General features: G+C 45.2%; 16 non-coding genes across 16 annotated transcripts; all 16 read right to left on the reverse strand.

Annotated features, from left to right (window-relative positions):
* Positions 1 to 323: 323 nt before the first annotated feature.
* LOC141189472 (U2 spliceosomal RNA) lies at positions 324 to 514 on the reverse strand. The gene has a single exon (XR_012263530.1). It is a non-coding gene; the product is annotated as a U2 spliceosomal RNA (small nuclear RNA).
* Positions 515 to 1,638: 1,124 nt separating this feature from the next.
* Positions 1,639 to 1,829, reverse strand: LOC141184951 (U2 spliceosomal RNA). The gene has a single exon (XR_012259658.1). It is a non-coding gene; the product is annotated as a U2 spliceosomal RNA (small nuclear RNA).
* Positions 1,830 to 2,951: 1,122 nt separating this feature from the next.
* LOC141189473 (U2 spliceosomal RNA) lies at positions 2,952 to 3,142 on the reverse strand. The gene has a single exon (XR_012263531.1). It is a non-coding gene; the product is annotated as a U2 spliceosomal RNA (small nuclear RNA).
* Positions 3,143 to 4,269: 1,127 nt separating this feature from the next.
* On the reverse strand, positions 4,270 to 4,460 carry LOC141189475 (U2 spliceosomal RNA). The gene has a single exon (XR_012263533.1). It is a non-coding gene; the product is annotated as a U2 spliceosomal RNA (small nuclear RNA).
* A 1,122-nt stretch (positions 4,461 to 5,582) lies between these two features.
* On the reverse strand, positions 5,583 to 5,773 carry LOC141189476 (U2 spliceosomal RNA). The gene has a single exon (XR_012263534.1). It is a non-coding gene; the product is annotated as a U2 spliceosomal RNA (small nuclear RNA).
* Positions 5,774 to 6,889: 1,116 nt separating this feature from the next.
* On the reverse strand, positions 6,890 to 7,080 carry LOC141189477 (U2 spliceosomal RNA). The gene has a single exon (XR_012263535.1). It is a non-coding gene; the product is annotated as a U2 spliceosomal RNA (small nuclear RNA).
* A 1,122-nt stretch (positions 7,081 to 8,202) lies between these two features.
* LOC141189478 (U2 spliceosomal RNA) lies at positions 8,203 to 8,393 on the reverse strand. Its single transcript, XR_012263536.1, has one exon. It is a non-coding gene; the product is annotated as a U2 spliceosomal RNA (small nuclear RNA).
* A 1,121-nt stretch (positions 8,394 to 9,514) lies between these two features.
* On the reverse strand, positions 9,515 to 9,705 carry LOC141189479 (U2 spliceosomal RNA). Its single transcript, XR_012263537.1, has one exon. It is a non-coding gene; the product is annotated as a U2 spliceosomal RNA (small nuclear RNA).
* Positions 9,706 to 10,826: 1,121 nt separating this feature from the next.
* Positions 10,827 to 11,017, reverse strand: LOC141189480 (U2 spliceosomal RNA). The gene has a single exon (XR_012263538.1). It is a non-coding gene; the product is annotated as a U2 spliceosomal RNA (small nuclear RNA).
* Positions 11,018 to 12,133: 1,116 nt separating this feature from the next.
* Positions 12,134 to 12,324, reverse strand: LOC141189481 (U2 spliceosomal RNA). The gene has a single exon (XR_012263539.1). It is a non-coding gene; the product is annotated as a U2 spliceosomal RNA (small nuclear RNA).
* A 1,120-nt stretch (positions 12,325 to 13,444) lies between these two features.
* On the reverse strand, positions 13,445 to 13,635 carry LOC141189482 (U2 spliceosomal RNA). Its single transcript, XR_012263540.1, has one exon. It is a non-coding gene; the product is annotated as a U2 spliceosomal RNA (small nuclear RNA).
* A 1,119-nt stretch (positions 13,636 to 14,754) lies between these two features.
* LOC141189483 (U2 spliceosomal RNA) lies at positions 14,755 to 14,945 on the reverse strand. The gene has a single exon (XR_012263541.1). It is a non-coding gene; the product is annotated as a U2 spliceosomal RNA (small nuclear RNA).
* A 1,119-nt stretch (positions 14,946 to 16,064) lies between these two features.
* On the reverse strand, positions 16,065 to 16,255 carry LOC141189484 (U2 spliceosomal RNA). The gene has a single exon (XR_012263542.1). It is a non-coding gene; the product is annotated as a U2 spliceosomal RNA (small nuclear RNA).
* A 1,121-nt stretch (positions 16,256 to 17,376) lies between these two features.
* Positions 17,377 to 17,567, reverse strand: LOC141184761 (U2 spliceosomal RNA). Its single transcript, XR_012259485.1, has one exon. It is a non-coding gene; the product is annotated as a U2 spliceosomal RNA (small nuclear RNA).
* Positions 17,568 to 18,687: 1,120 nt separating this feature from the next.
* LOC141189486 (U2 spliceosomal RNA) lies at positions 18,688 to 18,878 on the reverse strand. Its single transcript, XR_012263544.1, has one exon. It is a non-coding gene; the product is annotated as a U2 spliceosomal RNA (small nuclear RNA).
* Positions 18,879 to 19,999: 1,121 nt separating this feature from the next.
* LOC141189487 (U2 spliceosomal RNA) lies at positions 20,000 to 20,190 on the reverse strand. Its single transcript, XR_012263545.1, has one exon. It is a non-coding gene; the product is annotated as a U2 spliceosomal RNA (small nuclear RNA).
* Positions 20,191 to 20,657: the final 467 nt, after the last annotated feature.

Below are 20,657 nucleotides of genomic sequence, written 5' to 3' on the forward strand. Positions count from 1 at the left end.
GCAGCTTATCTCACCACCTGTAGTTATTTAGGTGAAAGCTCCAAAATGCTTGCCTAATATGTCTGTTTATCCAAAAGGAAGTATAGAGGGAGAGCTAGATAGATAGCATTGCATTACATTACATTACATGGCAATGCAATGCACAGTTGCTGAAGTTGAACCAAAATGAGCTTGTCATCTGGCTTCTGCAACTTTTAACATGAAAAATCCAATGAGGAGAAGAAAAGCAAAGCCAAAGAGTCCATCCCAAAATCCGACAAACAAGCAAAATGAACAAAAAGCATTGAATTCAATTCTTTCTGATTTTAGAAACTGCATTAAAGAAGGGGTGCACCGGTCCTGGAGATACTGCAATACCAGGTCAATGCGTGGAGTGGACAGAGCAAGCTCTTTTTCCATCTCCCTGTTCTAAAAATCCATTTAATATATGGTCCCCAGATAGGGGACGTATCAGATATTAAACTGATAAGAACAGATACTACACTTGATCTTAGCCAAAAGGCCGAGAAGCGATAACCAGAATTGGTTTCCGACTACGGTGCCACCCAAGGATTCTGAAAAGTCCATTTGTGGAGATGGCCACCTGGACTCCCGTTAAGAAGACATGCTGTCAACCTCTGGATCCCTCACATGCCTGCACTTTTCGGCTTGCTGCTGCTGCAATCCACGCGTTTTAGATCTGCATAACTCCACTCTTTTAGCACAGTACCCTCAACCCCCGGCTGTTCCCACCCGCCTCAACACCGTTGGAAGGGAGGAGAACCAATTAAGGCGGGGGGGGGGGGGGGTGGAACGAGCAGCTGTCTACCCTTAGCAGGAGGGTTGCTGATTAATTACCTCTCCTGCTGCTGCTGCTGCTGGCTGTCCAGCAGCAGACTGAAGGTGGCTGCTGCTGTGCGCAGGTATATAAAGGCTCAGAGCCTATTATGACACGCGCAGCCAGCGTTCCATTGCCACATTCCGTCTACTGCAGGCGGGATACCTGGATGGCTGAATGTCACTGAGAAGCTCACAGAGACCGCCATAAGCAACAGTTTAAAAGAATGCCACAGACTAATCAACCAAACTTTTTGGGTTGGTTTCTCTTTTATAGTCTGCAGGCATTAAATGAAAGAAGTCAGTGTTCCAGCAGAGGGAGACAACGTTTCAGAAAAGGCATTGTAGCAAACCAAAAAAGAAATTTTAAGCGCAGCAGAGTAACCAGCTCACATACCTGTTAGCTCAGGTGAGTTTAAAAGGCTGCTGTTGATAACAAGGGCATTTGCTAAATAGATGGTGTGTGTGCAACAATATACTGAAAGGTCAATTATATTGTGCAGCTTATCTCACCACCTGTAGTTATTTAGGTGAAAGCTCCAAAATGCTTGCCTAATATGTCTGTTTATCCAAAAGGAAGTATAGAGGGAGAGCTAGATAGATAGCATTGCATTACATTACATTACATGGCAATGCAATGCACAGTTGCTGAAGTTGAACCAAAATGAGCTTGTCATCTGGCTTCTGCAACTTTTAACATGAAAAATCCAATGAGGAGAAGAAAAGCAAAGCCAAAGAGTCCATCCCAAAATCCGACAAACAAGCAAAATGAACAAAAAGCATTGAATTCAATTCTTTCTGATTTTAGAAACTGCATTAAAGAAGGGGTGCACCGGTCCTGGAGATACTGCAATACCAGGTCAATGCGTGGAGTGGACAGAGCAAGCTCTTTTTCCATCTCCCTGTTCTAAAAATCCATTTAATATATGGTCCCCAGATAGGGGACGTATCAGATATTAAACTGAAAAGAACAGATACTACACTTGATCTTAGCCAAAAGGCCGAGAAGCGATAACCAGAATTGGTTTCCGACTACGGTGCCACCCAAGGATCCTGAAAAGTCCATTTGTGGAGATGGCCACCTGGACTCCCATTAAGAAGACATGCTGTCAACCTCTAGATCCCTCACATGCCTGCACTTTTCGGCTTGCTGCTGCTGCAATCCACGCGTTTTAGATCTGCATAACTCCACCTCTTTTAGCACAGTACCCTCAACCCCTGGCTGTTCCCACCCGCCTCAACACCGTTGGAAGGGAGGAGAACCAATTAAGGCGGGGGGGGGGGGTGGAACGAGCAGCTGTCTACCCTTAGCAGGAGGGTTGCTGATTAATTACCTCTCCTGCTGCTGCTGCTGCTGGCTGTCCAGCAGCAGACTGAAGGTGGCTGCTGCTGTGCGCAGGTATATAAAGGCTCAGAGCCTATTATGACATGCGCAGCCAGCGTTCCATTGCCACATTCCGTCTACTGCAGGCGGGATACCTGGATGGCTGAATGTCACTGAGAAGCTCACAGAGACCGCCATAAGCAACAGTTTAAAAGAATGCCACAGACTAATCAACCAAACTTTTTGGGTTGGTTTCTCTTTTATAGTCTGCAGGCATTAAATGAAAGAAGTCAGTGTTCCAGCAGAGGGAGACAACGTTTCAGAAAAGGCATTGTAGCAAACCAAAAAAGAAATTTTAAGCGCAGCAGAGTAACCAGCTCACATACCTGTTAGCTCAGGTGAGTTTAAAAGGCTGCTGTTGATAACAAGGGCATTTGCTAAATAGATGGTGTGTGTGCAACAATATACTGAAAGGTCAATTATATTGTGCAGCTTATCTCACCACCTGTAGTTATTTAGGTGAAAGCTCCAAAATGCTTGCCTAATATGTCTGTTTATCCAAAAGGAAGTATAGAGGGAGAGCTAGATAGATAGCATTGCATTACATTACATTACATGGCAATGCAATGCACAGTTGCTGAAGTTGAACCAAAATGAGCTTGTCATCTGGCTTCTGCAACTTTTAACATGAAAAATCCAATGAGGAGAAGAAAAGCAAAGCCAAAGAGTCCATCCCAAAATCCGACAAACAAGCAAAATGAACAAAAAGCATTGAATTCAATTCTTTCTGATTTTAGAAACTGCATTAAAGAAGGGGTGCACCGGTCCTGGAGATACTGCAATACCAGGTCAATGCGTGGAGTGGACAGAGCAAGCTCTTTTTCCATCTCCCTGTTCTAAAAATCCATTTAATATATGGTCCCCAGATAGGGGACGTATCAGATATTAAACTGATAAGAACAGATACTACACTTGATCTTAGCCAAAAGGCCGAGAAGCGATAACCAGAATTGGTTTCCGACTACGGTGCCACCCAAGGATTCTGAAAAGTCCATTTGTGGAGATGGCCACCTGGACTCCCGTTAAGAAGACATGCTGTCAACCTCTAGATCCCTCACATGCCTGCACTTTTCGGCTTGCTGCTGCTGCAATCCACGCGTTTTAGATCTGCATAACTCCACCTCTTTTAGCACAGTACCCTCAACCCCCGGCTGTTCCCACCCGCCTCAACACCGTTGGAAGGGAGGAGAACCAATTAAGGCGGGGGGGGGGGGGGGGGTGGAACGAGCAGCTGTCTACCCTTAGCAGGAGGGTTGCTGATTAATTACCTCTCCTGCTGCTGCTGCTGCTGGCTGTCCAGCAGCAGACTGAAGGTGGCTGCTGCTGTGCGCAGGTATATAAAGGCTCAGAGCCTATTATGACACGCGCAGCCAGCGTTCCATTGCCACATTCCGTCTACTGCAGGCGGGATACCTGGATGGCTGAATGTCACTGAGAAGCTCACAGAGACCGCCATAAGCAACAGTTTAAAAGAATGCCACAGACTAATCAACCAAACTTTTTGGGTTGGTTTCTCTTTTATAGTCTGCAGGCATTAAATGAAAGAAGTCAGTTTTCCAGCAGAGGGAGACAACGTTTCAGAAAAGGCATTGTAGCAAACCAAAAAAGAAATTTTAAGCGCAGCAGAGTAACCAGCTCACATACCTGTTAGCTCAGGTGAGTTTAAAAGGCTGCTGTTGATAACAAGGGCATTTGCTAAATAGATGGTGTGTGTGCAACAATATACTGAAAGGTCAATTATATTGTGCAGCTTATCTCACCACCTGTAGTTATTTAGGTGAAAGCTCCAAAATGCTTGCCTAATATGTCTGTTTATCCAAAAGGAAGTATAGAGGGAGAGCTAGATAGATAGCATTGCATTACATTACATTACATGGCAATGCAATGCACAGTTGCTGAAGTTGAACCAAAATGAGCTTGTCATCTGGCTTCTGCAACTTTTAACATGAAAAATCCAATGAGGAGAAGAAAAGCAAAGCCAAAGAGTCCATCCCAAAATCCGACAAACAAGCAAAATGAACAAAAAGCATTGAATTCAATTCTTTCTGATTTTAGAAACTGCATTAAAGAAGGGGTGCACCGGTCCTGGAGATACTGCAATACCAGGTCAATGCGTGGAGTGGACAGAGCAAGCTCTTTTTCCATCTCCCTGTTCTAAAAATCCATTTAATATATGGTCCCCAGATAGGGGACGTATCAGATATTAAACTGATAAGAACAGATACTACACTTGATCTTAGCCAAAAGGCCGAGAAGCGATAACCAGAATTGGTTTCCGACTACGGTGCCACCCAAGGATTCTGAAAAGTCCATTTGTGGAGATGGCCACCTGGACTCCCGTTAAGAAGACATGCTGTCAACCTCTAGATCCCTCACATGCCTGCACTTTTCGGCTTGCTGCTGCTGCAATCCACGCGTTTTAGATCTGCATAACTCCACCTCTTTTAGCACAGTACCCTCAACCCCCGGCTGTTCCCACCCGCCTCAACACCGTTGGAAGGGAGGAGAACCAATTAAGGCGGGGGGGGGGGGTGGAACGAGCAGCTGTCTACCCTTAGCAGGAGGGTTGCTGATTAATTACCTCTCCTGCTGCTGCTGCTGCTGGCTGTCCAGCAGCAGACTGAAGGTGGCTGCTGCTGTGCGCAGGTATATAAAGGCTCAGAGCCTATTATGACACGCGCAGCCAGCGTTCCATTGCCACATTCCGTCTACTGCAGGCGGGATACCTGGATGGCTGAATGTCACTGAGAAGCTCACAGAGACCGCCATAAGCAACAGTTTAAAAGAATGCCACAGACTAATCAACCAAACTTTTTGGGTTGGTTTCTCTTTTATAGTCTGCAGGCATTAAATGAAAGAAGTCAGTGTTCCAGCAGAGGGAGACAACGTTTCAGAAAAGGCATTGTAGCAAACCAAAAAAGAAATTTTAAGCGCAGCAGAGTAACCAGCTCACATACCTGTTAGCTCAGGTGAGTTTAAAAGGCTGCTGTTGATAACAAGGGCATTTGCTAAATAGATGGTGTGTGTGCAACAATATACTGAAAGGTCAATTATATTGTGCAGCTTATCTCACCACCTGTAGTTATTTAGGTGAAAGCTCCAAAATGCTTGCCTAATATGTCTGTTTATCCAAAAGGAAGTATAGAGGGAGAGCTAGATAGATAGCATTGCATTACATTACATTACATGGCAATGCAATGCACAGTTGCTGAAGTTGAACCAAAATGAGCTTGTCATCTGGCTTCTGCAACTTTTAACATGAAAAATCCAATGAGGAGAAGAAAAGCAAAGCCAAAGAGTCCATCCCAAAATCCGACAAACAAGCAAAATGAACAAAAAGCATTGAATTCAATTCTTTCTGATTTTAGAAACTGCATTAAAGAAGGGGTGCACCGGTCCTGGAGATACTGCAATACCAGGTCAATGCGTGGAGTGGACAGAGCAAGCTCTTTTTCCATCTCCCTGTTCTAAAAATCCATTTAATATATGGTCCCCAGATAGGGGACGTATCAGATATTAAACTGATAAGAACAGATACTACACTTGATCTTAGCCAAAAGGCCGAGAAGCGATAACCAGAATTGGTTTCCGACTACGGTGCCACCCAAGGATTCTGAAAAGTCCATTTGTGGAGATGGCCACCTGGACTCCCGTTAAGAAGACATGCTGTCAACCTCTAGATCCCTCACATGCCTGCACTTTTCGGCTTGCTGCTGCTCCAATCCACGCGTTTTAGATCTGCATAACTCCACCTCTTTTAGCACAGTACCCTCAACCCCCGGCTGTTCCCACCCGCCTCAACACCGTTGGAAGGGAGGAGAACCAATTAAGGCGGGGGGGGGTGGAACGAGCAGCTGTCTACCCTTAGCAGGAGGGTTGCTGATTAATTACCTCTCCTGCTGCTGCTGCTGGCTGTCCAGCAGCAGACTGAAGGTGGCTGCTGCTGTGCGCAGGTATATAAAGGCTCAGAGCCTATTATGACACGCGCAGCCAGCGTTCCATTGCCACATTCCGTCTACTGCAGGCGGGATACCTGGATGGCTGAATGTCACTGAGAAGCTCACAGAGACAGCCAAAAGCAACAGTTTAAAAGAATGCCACAGACTAATCAACCAAACTTTTTGGGTTGGTTTCTCTTTTATAGTCTGCAGGCATTAAATGAAAGAAGTCAGTGTTCCAGCAGAGGGAGACAACGTTTCAGAAAAGGCATTGTAGCAAACCAAAAAAGAAATTTTAAGCGCAGCAGAGTAACCGGCTCACATACCTGTTAGCTCAGGTGAGTTTAAAAGGCTGCTGTTGATAACAAGGGCATTTGCTAAATAGATGGTGTGTGTGCAACAATATACTGAAAGGTCAATTATATTGTGCAGCTTATCTCACCACCTGTAGTTATTTAGGTGAAAGCTCCAAAATGCTTGCGTAATATGTCTGTTTATCCAAAAGGAAGTATAGAGGGAGAGCTAGATAGATAGCATTGCATTACATTACATTACATGGCAATGCAATGCACAGTTGCTGAAGTTGAACCAAAATGAGCTTGTCATCTGGCTTCTGCAACTTTTAACATGAAAAATCCAATGAGGAGAAGAAAAGCAAAGCCAAAGAGTCCATCCCAAAATCCGACAAACAAGCAAAATGAACAAAAAGCATTGAATTCAATTCTTTCTGATTTTAGAAACTGCATTAAAGAAGGGGTGCACCGGTCCTGGAGATACTGCAATACCAGGTCAATGCGTGGAGTGGACAGAGCAAGCTCTTTTTCCATCTCCCTGTTCTAAAAATCCATTTAATATATGGTCCCCAGATAGGGGACGTATCAGATATTAAACTGATAAGAACAGATACTACACTTGATCTTAGCCAAAAGGCCGAGAAGCGATAACCAGAATTGGTTTCCGACTACGGTGCCACCCAAGGATTCTGAAAAGTCCATTTGTGGAGATGGCCACCTGGACTCCCGTTAAGAAGACATGCTGTCAACCTCTAGATCCCTCACATGCCTGCACTTTTCGGCTTGCTGCTGCTGCAATCCACGCATTTTAGATCTGCATAACTCCACCTCTTTTAGCACAGTACCCTCAACCCCCGGCTGTTCCCACCCGCCTCAACACCGTTGGAAGGGAGGAGAACCAATTAAGGCGGGGGGGGGGGGTGGAACGAGCAGCTGTCTACCCTTAGCAGGAGGGTTGCTGATTAATTACCTCTCCTGCTGCTGCTGCTGCTGGCTGTCCAGCAGCAGACTGAAGGTGGCTGCTGCTGTGCGCAGGTATATAAAGGCTCAGAGCCTATTATGACACGCGCAGCCAGCGTTCCATTGCCACATTCCGTCTACTGCAGGCGGGATACCTGGATGGCTGAATGTCACTGAGAAGCTCACAGAGACCGCCATAAGCAACAGTTTAAAAGAATGCCACAGACTAATCAACCAAACTTTTTGGGTTGGTTTCTCTTTTATAGTCTGCAGGCATTAAATGAAAGAAGTCAGTGTTCCAGCAGAGGGAGACAACGTTTCAGAAAAGGCATTGTAGCAAACCAAAAAAGAAATTTTAAGCGCAGCAGAGTAACCAGCTCACATACCTGTTAGCTCAGGTGAGTTTAAAAGGCTGCTGTTGATAACAAGGGCATTTGCTAAATAGATGGTGTGTGTGCAACAATATACTGAAAGGTCAATTATATTGTGCAGCTTATCTCACCACCTGTAGTTATTTAGGTGAAAGCTCCAAAATGCTTGCCTAATATGTCTGTTTATCCAAAAGGAAGTATAGAGGGAGAGCTAGATAGATAGCATTGCATTACATTACATTACATGGCAATGCAATGCACAGTTGCTGAAGTTGAACCAAAATGAGCTTGTCATCTGGCTTCTGCAACTTTTAACATGAAAAATCCAATGAGGAGAAGAAAAGCAAAGCCAAAGAGTCCATCCCAAAATCCGACAAACAAGCAAAATGAACAAAAAGCATTGAATTCAATTCTTTCTGATTTTAGAAACTGCATTAAAGAAGGGGTGCACCGGTCCTGGAGATACTGCAATACCAGGTCAATGCGTGGAGTGGACAGAGCAAGCTCTTTTTCCATCTCCCTGTTCTAAAAATCCATTTAATATATGGTCCCCAGATAGGGGACGTATCAGATATTAAACTGATAAGAACAGATACTACACTTGATCTTAGCCAAAAGGCCGAGAAGCGATAACCAGAATTGGTTTCCGACTACGGTGCCACCCAAGGATTCTGAAAAGTCCATTTGTGGAGATGGCCACCTGGACTCCCGTTAAGAAGACATGCTGTCAACCTCTAGATCCCTCACATGCCTGCACTTTTCGGCTTGCTGCTGCTGCAATCCACGCGTTTTAGATCTGCATAACTCCACCTCTTTTAGCACAGTACCCTCAACCCCCGGCTGTTCCCACCCGCCTCAACACCGTTGGAAGGGAGGAGAACCAATTAAGGCGGGGGGGGGGGTGGAACGAGCAGCTGTCTACCCTTAGCAGGAGGGTTGCTGATTAATTACCTCTCCTGCTGCTGCTGCTGCTGGCTGTCCAGCAGCAGACTGAAGGTGGCTGCTGCTGTGCGCAGGTATATAAAGGCTCAGAGCCTATTATGACACGCGCAGCCAGCGTTCCATTGCCACATTCCGTCTACTGCAGGCGGGATACCTGGATGGCTGAATGTCACTGAGAAGCTCACAGAGACCGCCATAAGCAACAGTTTAAAAGAATGCCACAGACTAATCAACCAAACTTTTTGGGTTGGTTTCTCTTTTATAGTCTGCAGGCATTAAATGAAAGAAGTCAGTGTTCCAGCAGAGGGAGACAACGTTTCAGAAAAGGCATTGTAGCAAGCCAAAAAATAAATTTTAAGCGCAGCAGAGTAACCAGCTCACATACCTGTTAGCTCAGGTGAGTTTAAAAGGCTGCTGTTGATAACAAGGGCATTTGCTAAATAGATGGTGTGTGTGCAACAATATACTGAAAGGTCAATTATATTGTGCAGCTTATCTCACCACCTGTAGTTATTTAGGTGAAAGCTCCAAAATGCTTGCCTAATATGTCTGTTTATCCAAAAGGAAGTATAGAGGGAGAGCTAGATAGATAGCATTGCATTACATTACATTACATGGCAATGCAATGCACAGTTGCTGAAGTTGAACCAAAATGAGCTTGTCATCTGGCTTCTGCAACTTTTAACATGAAAAATCCAATGAGGAGAAGAAAAGCAAAGCCAAAGAGTCCATCCCAAAATCCGACAAACAAGCAAAATGAACAAAAAGCATTGAATTCAATTCTTTCTGATTTTAGAAACTGCATTAAAGAAGGGGTGCACCGGTCCTGGAGATACTGCAATACCAGGTCAATGCGTGGAGTGGACAGAGCAAGCTCTTTTTCCATCTCCCTGTTCTAAAAATCCATTTAATATATGGTCCCCAGATAGGGGACGTATCAGATATTAAACTGATAAGAACAGATACTACACTTGATCTTAGCCAAAAGGCCGAGAAGCGATAACCAGAATTGGTTTCCGACTACGGTGCCACCCAAGGATTCTGAAAAGTCCATTTGTGGAGATGGCCACCTGGACTCCCGTTAAGAAGACATGCTGTCAACCTCTAGATCCCTCACATGCCTGCACTTTTCGGCTTGCTGCTGCTGCAATCCACGCGTTTTAGATCTGCATAACTCCACCTCTTTTAGCACAGTACCCTCAACCCCCGGCTGTTCCCACCCGCCTCAACACCGTTGGAAGGGAGGAGAACCAATTAAGGCGGGGGGGGGGGTGGAACGAGCAGCTGTCTACCCTTAGCAGGAGGGTTGCTGATTAATTACCTCTCCTGCTGCTGCTGCTGCTGGCTGTCCAGCAGCAGACTGAAGGTGGCTGCTGCTGTGCGCAGGTATATAAAGGCTCAGAGCCTATTATGACACGCGCAGCCAGCGTTCCATTGCCACATTCCGTCTACTGCAGGCGGGATACCTGGATGGCTGAATGTCACTGAGAAGCTCACAGAGACCGCCATAAGCAACAGTTTAAAAGAATGCCACAGACTAATCAACCAAACTTTTTGGGTTGGTTTCTCTTTTATAGTCTGCAGGCATTAAATGAAAGAAGTCAGTGTTCCAGCAGAGGGAGACAACGTTTCAGAAAAGGCATTGTAGCAAACCAAAAAAGAAATTTTAAGCGCAGCAGAGTAACCAGCTCACATACCTGTTAGCTCAGGTGAGTTTAAAAGGCTGCTGTTGATAACAAGGGCATTTGCTAAATAGATGGTGTGTGTGCAACAATATACTGAAAGGTCAATTATATTGTGCAGCTTATCTCACCACCTGTAGTTATTTAGGTGAAAGCTCCAAAATGCTTGCCTAATATGTCTGTTTATCCAAAAGGAAGTATAGAGGGAGAGCTAGATAGATAGCATTGCATTACATTACATTACATGGCAATGCAATGCACAGTTGCTGAAGTTGAACCAAAATGAGCTTGTCATCTGGCTTCTGCAACTTTTAACATGAAAAATCCAATGAGGAGAAGAAAAGCAAAGCCAAAGAGTCCATCCCAAAATCCGACAAACAAGCAAAATGAACAAAAAGCATTGAATTCAATTCTTTCTGATTTTAGAAACTGCATTAAAGAAGGGGTGCACCGGTCCTGGAGATACTGCAATACCAGGTCAATGCGTGGAGTGGACAGAGCAAGCTCTTTTTCCATCTCCCTGTTCTAAAAATCCATTTAATATATGGTCCCCAGATAGGGGACGTATCAGATATTAAACTGATAAGAACAGATACTACACTTGATCTTAGCCAAAAGGCCGAGAAGCGATAACCAGAATTGGTTTCCGACTACGGTGCCACCCAAGGATTCTGAAAAGTCCATTTGTGGAGATGGCCACCTGGACTCCCGTTAAGAAGACATGCTGTCAACCTCTAGATCCCTCACATGCCTGCACTTTTCGGCTTGCTGCTGCAATCCACGCGTTTTAGATCTGCATAACTCCACCTCTTTTAGCACAGTACCCTCAACCCCCGGCTGTTCCCACCCGCCTCAACACCGTTGGAAGGGAGGAGAACCAATTAAGGCGGGGGGGGGTGGAACGAGCAGCTGTCTACCCTTAGCAGGAGGGTTGCTGATTAATTACCTCTCCTGCTGCTGCTGCTGCTGGCTGTCCAGCAGCAGACTGAAGGTGGCTGCTGCTGTGCGCAGGTATATAAAGGCTCAGAGCCTATTATGACACGCGCAGCCAGCGTTCCATTGCCACATTCCGTCTACTGCAGGCGGGATACCTGGATGGCTGAATGTCACTGAGAAGCTCACAGAGACCGCCATAAGCAACAGTTTAAAAGAATGCCACAGACTAATCAACCAAACTTTTTGGGCTGGTTTCTCTTTTATAGTCTGCAGGCATTAAATGAAAGAAGTCAGTGTTCCAGCAGAGGGAGACAACGTTTCAGAAAAGGCATTGTAGCAAACCAAAAAAGAAATTTTAAGCGCAGCAGAGTAACCAGCTCACATACCTGTTAGCTCAGGTGAGTTTAAAAGGCTGCTGTTGATAACAAGGGCATTTGCTAAATAGATGGCGTGTGTGCAACAATATACTGAAAGGTCAATTATATTGTGCAGCTTATCTCACCACCTGTAGTTATTTAGGTGAAAGCTCCAAAATGCTTGCCTAATATGTCTGTTTATCCAAAAGGAAGTATAGAGGGAGAGCTAGATAGATAGCATTGCATTACATTACATTACATGGCAATGCAATGCACAGTTGTTGAAGTTGAACCAAAATGAGCTTGTCATCTGGCTTCTGCAACTTTTAACATGAAAAATCCAATGAGGAGAAGAAAAGCAAAGCCAAACAGTCCATCCCAAAATCCGACAAACAAGCAAAATGAACAAAAAGCATTGAATTCAATTCTTTCTGATTTTAGAAACTGCATTAAAGAAGGGGTGCACCGGTCCTGGAGATACTGCAATACCAGGTCAATGCGTGGAGTGGACAGAGCAAGCTCTTTTTCCATCTCCCTGTTCTAAAAATCCATTTAATATATGGTCCCCAGATAGGGGACGTATCAGATATTAAACTGATAAGAACAGATACTACACTTGATCTTAGCCAAAAGGCCGAGAAGCGATAACCAGAATTGGTTTCCGACTACGGTGCCACCCAAGGATTCTGAAAACTCCATTTGTGGAGATGGCCACCTGGACTCCCGTTAAGAAGACATGCTGTCAACCTCTAGATCCCTCACATGCCTGCACTTTTCGGCTTGCTGCTGCTGCAATCCATGCGTTTTAGATCTGCATAACTCCACCTCTTTTAGCACAGTACCCTCAACCCCCGGCTGTTCCCACCCGCCTCAACACCGTTGGAAGGGAGGAGAACCAATTAAGGCGGGGGGGGGGTGGAACGAGCAGCTGTCTACCCTTAGCAGGAGGGTTGCTGATTAATTACCTCTCCTGCTGCTGCTGCTGCTGGCTGTCCAGCAGCAGACTGAAGGTGGCTGCTGCTGTGCGCAGGTATATAAAGGCTCAGAGCCTATTATGACACGCGCAGCCAGCGTTCCATTGCCACATTCCGTCTACTGCAGGCGGGATACCTGGATGGCTGAATGTCACTGAGAAGCTCACAGAGACCGCCATAAGCAACAGTTTAAAAGAATGCCACAGACTAATCAACCAAACTTTTTGGGTTGGTTTCTCTTTTATAGTCTGCAGGCATTAAATGAAAGAAGTCAGTGTTCCAGCAGAGGGAGACAACGTTTCAGAAAAGGCATTGTAGCAAACCAAAAAAGAAATTTTAAGCGCAGCAGAGTAACCAGCTCACATACCTGTTAGCTCAGGTGAGTTTAAAAGGCTGCTGTTGATAACAAGGGCATTTGCTAAATAGATGGTGTGTGTGCAACAATATACTGAAAGGTCAATTATATTGTGCAGCTTATCTCACCACCTGTAGTTATTTAGGTGAAAGCTCCAAAATGCTTGCCTAATATGTCTGTTTATCCAAAAGGAAGTATAGAGGGAGAGATAGATAGATAGCATTGCATTACATTACATTACATGGCAATGCAATGCACAGTTGCTGAAGTTGAACCAAAATGAGCTTGTCATCTGGCTTCTGCAACTTTTAACATGAAAAATCCAATGAGGAGAAGAAAAGCAAAGCCAAAGAGTCCATCCCAAAATCCGACAAACAAGCAAAATGAACAAAAAGCATTGAATTCAATTCTTTCTGATTTTAGAAACTGCATTAAAGAAGGGGTGCACCGGTCCTGGAGATACTGCAATACCAGGTCAATGCGTGGAGTGGACAGAGCAAGCTCTTTTTCCATCTCCCTGTTCTAAAAATCCATTTAATATATGGTCCCCAGATAGGGGACGTATCAGATATTAAACTGATAAGAACAGATACTACACTTGATCTTAGCCAAAAGGCCGAGAAGCGATAACCAGAATTGGTTTCCGACTACGGTGCCACCCAAGGATTCTGAAAAGTCCATTTGTGGAGATGGCCACCTGGACTCCCGTTAAGAAGACATGCTGTCAACCTCTAGATCCCTCACATGCCTGCACTTTTCGGCTTGCTGCTGCTGCAATCCACGCGTTTTAGATCTGCATAACTCCACCTCTTTTAGCACAGTACCCTCAACCCTCGGCTGTTCCCACCCGCCTCAACACCGTTGGAAGGGAGGAGAACCAATTAAGGCGGGGGGGGGGGGGAACGAGCAGCTGTCTACCCTTAGCAGGAGGGTTGCTGATTAATTACCTCTCCTGCTGCTGCTGCTGCTGGCTGTCCAGCAGCAGACTGAAGGTGGCTGCTGCTGTGCGCAGGTATATAAAGGCTCAGAGCCTATTATGACACGCGCAGCCAGCGTTCCATTGCCACATTCCGTCTACTGAAGGCGGGATACCTGGATGGCTGAATGTCACTGAGAAGCTCACAGAGACCGCCATAAGCAACAGTTTAAAAGAATGCCACAGACTAATCAACCAAACTTTTTGGGTTGGTTTCTCTTTTATAGTCTGCAGGCATTAAATGAAAGAAGTCAGTGTTCCAGCAGAGGGAGACAACGTTTCAGAAAAGGCATTGTAGCAAACCAAAAAAGAAATTTTAAGCGCAGCAGAGTAACCAGCTCACATACCTGTTAGCTCAGGTGAGTTTAAAAGGCTGCTGTTGATAACAAGGGCATTTGCTAAATAGATGGTGTGTGTGCAACAATATACTGAAAGGTCAATTATATTGTGCAGCTTATCTCACACCTGTAGTTATTTAGGTGAAAGCTCCAAAATGCTTGCCTAATATGTTTGTTTATCCAAAAGGAAGTATAGAGGGAGAGCTAGATAGATAGCATTGCATTACATTACATTACATGGCAATGCAATGCACAGTTGCTGAAGTTGAACCAAAATGAGCTTGTCATCTGGCTTCTGCAACTTTTAACATGAAAAATCCAATGAGGAGAAGAAAAGCAAAGCCAAAGAGTCCATCCCAAAATCCGACAAACAAGCAAAATGAACAAAAAGCATTGAATTCAATTCTTTCTGATTTTAGAAACTGCATTAAAGAAGGGGTGCACCGGTCCTGGAGATACTGCAATACCAGGTCAATGCGTGGAGTGGACAGAGCAAGCTCTTTTTCCATCTCCCTGTTCTAAAAATCCATTTAATATATGGTCCCCAGATAGGGGACGTATCAGATATTAAACTGATAAGAACAGATACTACACTTGATCTTAGCCAAAAGGCCGAGAAGCGATAACCAGAATTGGTTTCCGACTACGGTGCCACCCAAGGATTCTGAAAAGTCCATTTGTGGAGATGGCCACCTGGACTCCCGTTAAGAAGACATGCTGTCAACCTCTAGATCCCTCACATGCCTGCACTTTTCGGCTTGCTGCTGCTGCAATCCACGCGTTTTAGATCTGCATAACTCCACCTCTTTTAGCACAGTACCCTCAACCCCCGGCTGTTCCCACCCGCCTCAACACCGTTGGAAGGGAGGAGAACCAATTAAGGCGGGGGGGGGTGGAACGAGCAGCTGTCTACCCTTAGCAGGAGGGTTGCTGATTAATTACCTCTCCTGCTGCTGCTGCTGCTGGCTGTCCAGCAGCAGACTGAAGGTGGCTGCTGCTGTGCGCAGGTATATAAAGGCTCAGAGCCTATTATGACACGCGCAGCCAGCGTTCCATTGCCACATTCCGTCTACTGCAGGCGGGATACCTGGATGGCTGAATGTCACTGAGAAGCTCACAGAGACAGCCATAAGCAACAGTTTAAAAGAATGCCACAGACTAATCAACCAAACTTTTTGGGTTGGTTTCTCTTTTATAGTCTGCAGGCATTAAATGAAAGAAGTCAGTGTTCCAGCAGAGGGAGACAACGTTTCAGAAAAGGCATTGTAGCAAACCAAAAAAGAAATTTTAAGCGCAGCAGAGTAACCAGCTCACATACCTGTTAGCTCAGGTGAGTTTAAAAGGCTGCTGTTGATAACAAGGGCATTTGCTAAATAGATGGTGTGTGTGCAACAATATACTGAAAGGTCAATTATATTGTGCAGCTTATCTCACCACCTGTAGTTATTTAGGTGAAAGCTCCAAAATGCTTGCCTAATATGTCTGTTTATCCAAAAGGAAGTATAGAGGGAGAGCTAGATAGATAGCATTGCATTACATTACATTACATGGCAATGCAATGCACAGTTGCTGAAGTTGAACCAAAATGAGCTTGTCATCTGGCTTCTGCAACTTTTAACATGAAAAATCCAATGAGGAGAAGAAAAGCAAAGCCAAAGAGTCCATCCCAAAATCCGACAAACAAGCAAAATGAACAAAAAGCATTGAATTCAATTCTTTCTGATTTTAGAAACTGCATTAAAGAAGGGGTGCACCGGTCCTGGAGATACTGCAATACCAGGTCAATGCGTGGAGTGGACAGAGCAAGCTCTTTTTCCATCTCCCTGTTCTAAAAATCCATTTAATATATGGTCCCCAGATAGGGGACGTATCAGATATTAAACTGATAAGAACAGATACTACACTTGATCTTAGCCAAAAGGCCGAGAAGCGATAACCAGAATTGGTTTCCGACTACGGTGCCACCCAAGGATTCTGAAAAGTCCATTTGTGGAGATGGCCACCTGGACTCCCGTTAAGAAGACATGCTGTCAACCTCTAGATCCCTCACATGCCTGCACTTTTCGGCTTGCTGCTGCTGCAATCCACGCGTTTTAGATCTGCATAACTCCACCTCTTTTAGCACAGTACCCTCAACCCCCGGCTGTTCCCACCCGCCTCAACACCGTTGGAAGGGAGGAGAACCAATTAAGGCGGGGGGGGGGGTGGAACGAGCAGCTGTCTACCCTTAGCAGGAGGGTTGCTGATTAATTACCTCTCCTGCTGCTGCTGCTGCTGGCTGTCCAGCAGCAGACTGAAGGTGGCTGCTGCTGTGCGCAGGTATATAAAGGCTCAGAGCCTATTATGACACGCGCAGCCAGCGTTCCATTGCCACATTCCGTCTACTGCAGGCGGGATACCTGGATGGCTGAATGTCACTGAGAAGCTCACAGAGACCGCCATAAGCAACAGTTTAAAAGAATGCCACAGACTAATCAACCAAACTTTTTGGGTTGGTTTCTCTTTTATAGTCTGCAGGCATTAAATGAAAGAAGTCAGTGTTCCAGCAGAGGGAGACAACGTTTCAGAAAAGGCATTGTAGCAAACCAAAAAAGAAATTTTAAGCGTAGCAGAGTAACCAGCTCACATACCTGTTAGCTCAGGTGAGTTTAAAAGGCTGCTGTTGATAACAAGGGCATTTGCTAAATAGATGGTGTGTGTGCAACAATATACTGAAAGGTCAATTATATTGTGCAGCTTATCTCACCACCTGTAGTTATTTAGGTGAAAGCTCCAAAATGCTTGCCTAATATGTCTGTTTATCCAAAAGGAAGTATAGAGGGAGAGCTAGATAGATAGCATTGCATTACATTACATTACATGGCAATGCAATGCACAGTTGCTGAAGTTGAACCAAAATGAGCTTGTCATCTGGCTTCTGCAACTTTTAACATGAAAAATCCAATGAGGAGAAGAAAAGCAAAGCCAAAGAGTCCATCCCAAAATCCGACAAACAAGCAAAATGAACAAAAAGCATTGAATTCAATTCTTTCTGATTTTAGAAACTGCATTAAAGAAGGGGTGCACCGGTCCTGGAGATACTGCAATACCAGGTCAATGCGTGGAGTGGACAGAGCAAGCTCTTTTTCCATTTCCCTGTTCTAAAAATCCATTTAATATATGGTCCCCAGATAGGGGACGTATCAGATATTAAACTGATAAGAACAGATACTACACTTGATCTTAGCCAAAAGGCCGAGAAGCGATAACCAGAATTGGTTTCCGACTACGGTGCCACCCAAGGATTCTGAAAAGTCCATTTGTGGAGATGGCCACCTGGACTCCCGTTAAGAAGACATGCTGTCAACCTCTAGATCCCTCACATGCCTGCACTTTTCGGCTTGCTGCTGCTGCAATCCACGCGTTTTAGATCTGCATAACTCCACCTCTTTTAGCACAGTACCCTCAACCCCCGGCTGTTCCCACCCGCCTCAACACCGTTGGAAGGGAGGAGAACCAATTAAGGCGGGGGGGGGGTGGAACGAGCAGCTGTCTACCCTTAGCAGGAGGGTTGCTGATTAATTACCTCTCCTGCTGCTGCTGCTGCTGGCTGTCCAGCAGCAGACTGAAGGTGGCTGCTGCTGTGCGCAGGTATATAAAGGCTCAGAGCCTATTATGACACGCGCAGCCAGCGTTCCATTGCCACATTCCGTCTACTGCAGGCGGGATACCTGGATGGCTGAATGTCACTGAGAAGCTCACAGAGACCGCCATAAGCAACAGTTTAAAAGAATGCCACAGACTAATCAACCAAACTTTTTGGGTTGGTTTCTCTTTTATAGTCTGCAGGCATTAAATGAAAGAAGTCAGTGTTCCAGCAGAGGGAGACAACGTTTCAGAAAAGGCATTGTAGCAAACCAAAAAAGAAATTTTAAGCGCAGCAGAGTAACCAGCTCACATACCTGTTAGCTCAGGTGAGTTTAAAAGGCTGCTGTTGATAACAAGGGCATTTGCTAAATAGATGGTGTGTGTGCAACAATATACTGAAAGGTCAATTATATTGTGCAGCTTATCTCACCACCTGTAGTTATTTAGGTGAAAGCTCCAAAATGCTTGCCTAATATGTCTGTTTATCCAAAAGGAAGTATAGAGGGAGAGCTAGATAGATAGCATTGCATTACATTACATTACATGGCAATGCAATGCACAGTTGCTGAAGTTGAACCAAAATGAGCTTGTCATCTGGCTTCTGCAACTTTTAACATGAAAAATCCAATGAGGAGAAGAAAAGCAAAGCCAAAGAGTCCATCCCAAAATCCGACAAACAAGCAAAATGAACAAAAAGCATTGAATTCAATTCTTTCTGATTTTAGAAACTGCATTAAAGAAGGGGTGCACCGGTCCTGGAGATACTGCAATACCAGGTCAATGCGTGGAGTGGACAGAGCAAGCTCTTTTTCCATCTCCCTGTTCTAAAAATCCATTTAATATATGGTCCCCAGATAGGGGACGTATCAGATATTAAACTGATAAGAACAGATACTACACTTGATCTTAGCCAAAAGGCCGAGAAGCGATAACCAGAATTGGTTTCCGACTACGGTGCCACCCAAGGATTCTGAAAAGTCCATTTGTGGAGATGGCCACCTGGACTCCCGTTAAGAAGACATGCTGTCAACCTCTAGATCCCTCACATGCCTGCACTTTTCGGCTTGCTGCTGCTGCAATCCACGCGTTTTAGATCTGCATAACTCCACCTCTTTTAGCACAGTACCCTCAACCCCCGGCTGTTCCCACCCGCCTCAACACCGTTGGAAGGGAGGAGAACCAATTAAGGCGGGGGGGGGGGTGGAACGAGCAGCTGTCTACCCTTAGCAGGAGGGTTGCTGATTAATTACCTCTCCTGCTGCTGCTGCTGCTGGCTGTCCAGCAGCAGACTGAAGGTGGCTGCTGCTGTGCGCAGGTATATAAAGGCTCAGAGCCTATTATGACACGCGCAGCCAGCGTTCCATTGCCACATTCCGTCTACTGCAGGCGGGATACCTGGATGGCTGAATGTCACTGAGAAGCTCACAGAGACCGCCATAAGCAACAGTTTAAAAGAATGCCACAGACTAATCAACCAAACTTTTTGGGTTGGTTTCTCTTTTATAGTCTGCAGGCATTAAATGAAAGAAGTCAGTGTTCCAGCAGAGGGAGACAACGTTTCAGAAAAGGCATTGTAGCAAACCAAAAAAGAAATTTTAAGCGCAGCAGAGTAACCAGCTCACATACCTGTTAGCTCAGGTGAGTTTAAAAGGCTGCTGTTGATAACAAGGGCATTTGCTAAATAGATGGTGTGTGTGCAACAATATACTGAAAGGTCAATTATATTGTGCAGCTTATCTCACCACCTGTAGTTATTTAGGTGAAAGCTCCAAAATGCTTGCCTAATATGTCTGTTTATCCAAAAGGAAGTATAGAGGGAGAGCTAGATAGATAGCATTGCATTACATTACATTACATGGCAATGCAATGCACAGTTGCTGAAGTTGAACCAAAATGAGCTTGTCATCTGGCTTCTGCAACTTTTAACATGAAAAATCCAATGAGGAGAAGAAAAGCAAAGCCAAAGAGTCCATCCCAAAATCCGACAAACAAGCAAAATGAACAAAAAGCATTGAATTCAATTCTTTCTGATTTTAGAAACTGCATTAAAGAAGGGGTGCACCGGTCCTGGAGATACTGCAATACCAGGTCAATGCGTGGAGTGGACAGAGCAAGCTCTTTTTCCATCTCCCTGTTCTAAAAATCCATTTAATATATGGTCCCCAGATAGGGGACGTATCAGATATTAAACTGATAAGAACAGATACTACACTTGATCTTAGCCAAAAGGCCGAGAAGCGATAACCAGAATTGGTTTCCGACTACGGTGCCACCCAAGGATTCTAAAAAGTCCATTTGTGGAGATGGCCACCTGGACTCCCGTTAAGAAGACATGCTGTCAACCTCTAGATCCCTCACATGCCTGCACTTTTCGGCTTGCTGCTGCTGCAATCCACGCGTTTTAGATCTGCATAACTCCACCTCTTTTAGCACAGTACCCTCAACCCCCGGCTGTTCCCACCCGCCTCAACACCGTTGGAAGGGAGGAGAACCAATTAAGGCGGGGGGGGGGGTGGAACGAGCAGCTGTCTACCCTTAGCAGGAGGGTTGCTGATTAAGTACCTCTCCTGCTGCTGCTGCTGCTGGCTGTCCAGCAGCAGACTGAAGGTGGCTGCTGCTGTGCGCAGATATATAAAGGCTCAGAGCCTATTATGACACGCGCAGCCAGCGTTCCATTGCCACATTCCGTCTACTGCAGGCGGGATACCT

This window comes from Phyllobates terribilis, unplaced genomic scaffold (genome assembly GCF_046119375.1).
Source record: "Phyllobates terribilis strain yellow unplaced genomic scaffold, ASM4611937v1 Scaffold_40__1_contigs__length_11209783, whole genome shotgun sequence".
NCBI lineage: Eukaryota > Metazoa > Chordata > Amphibia > Anura > Dendrobatidae > Phyllobates > Phyllobates terribilis.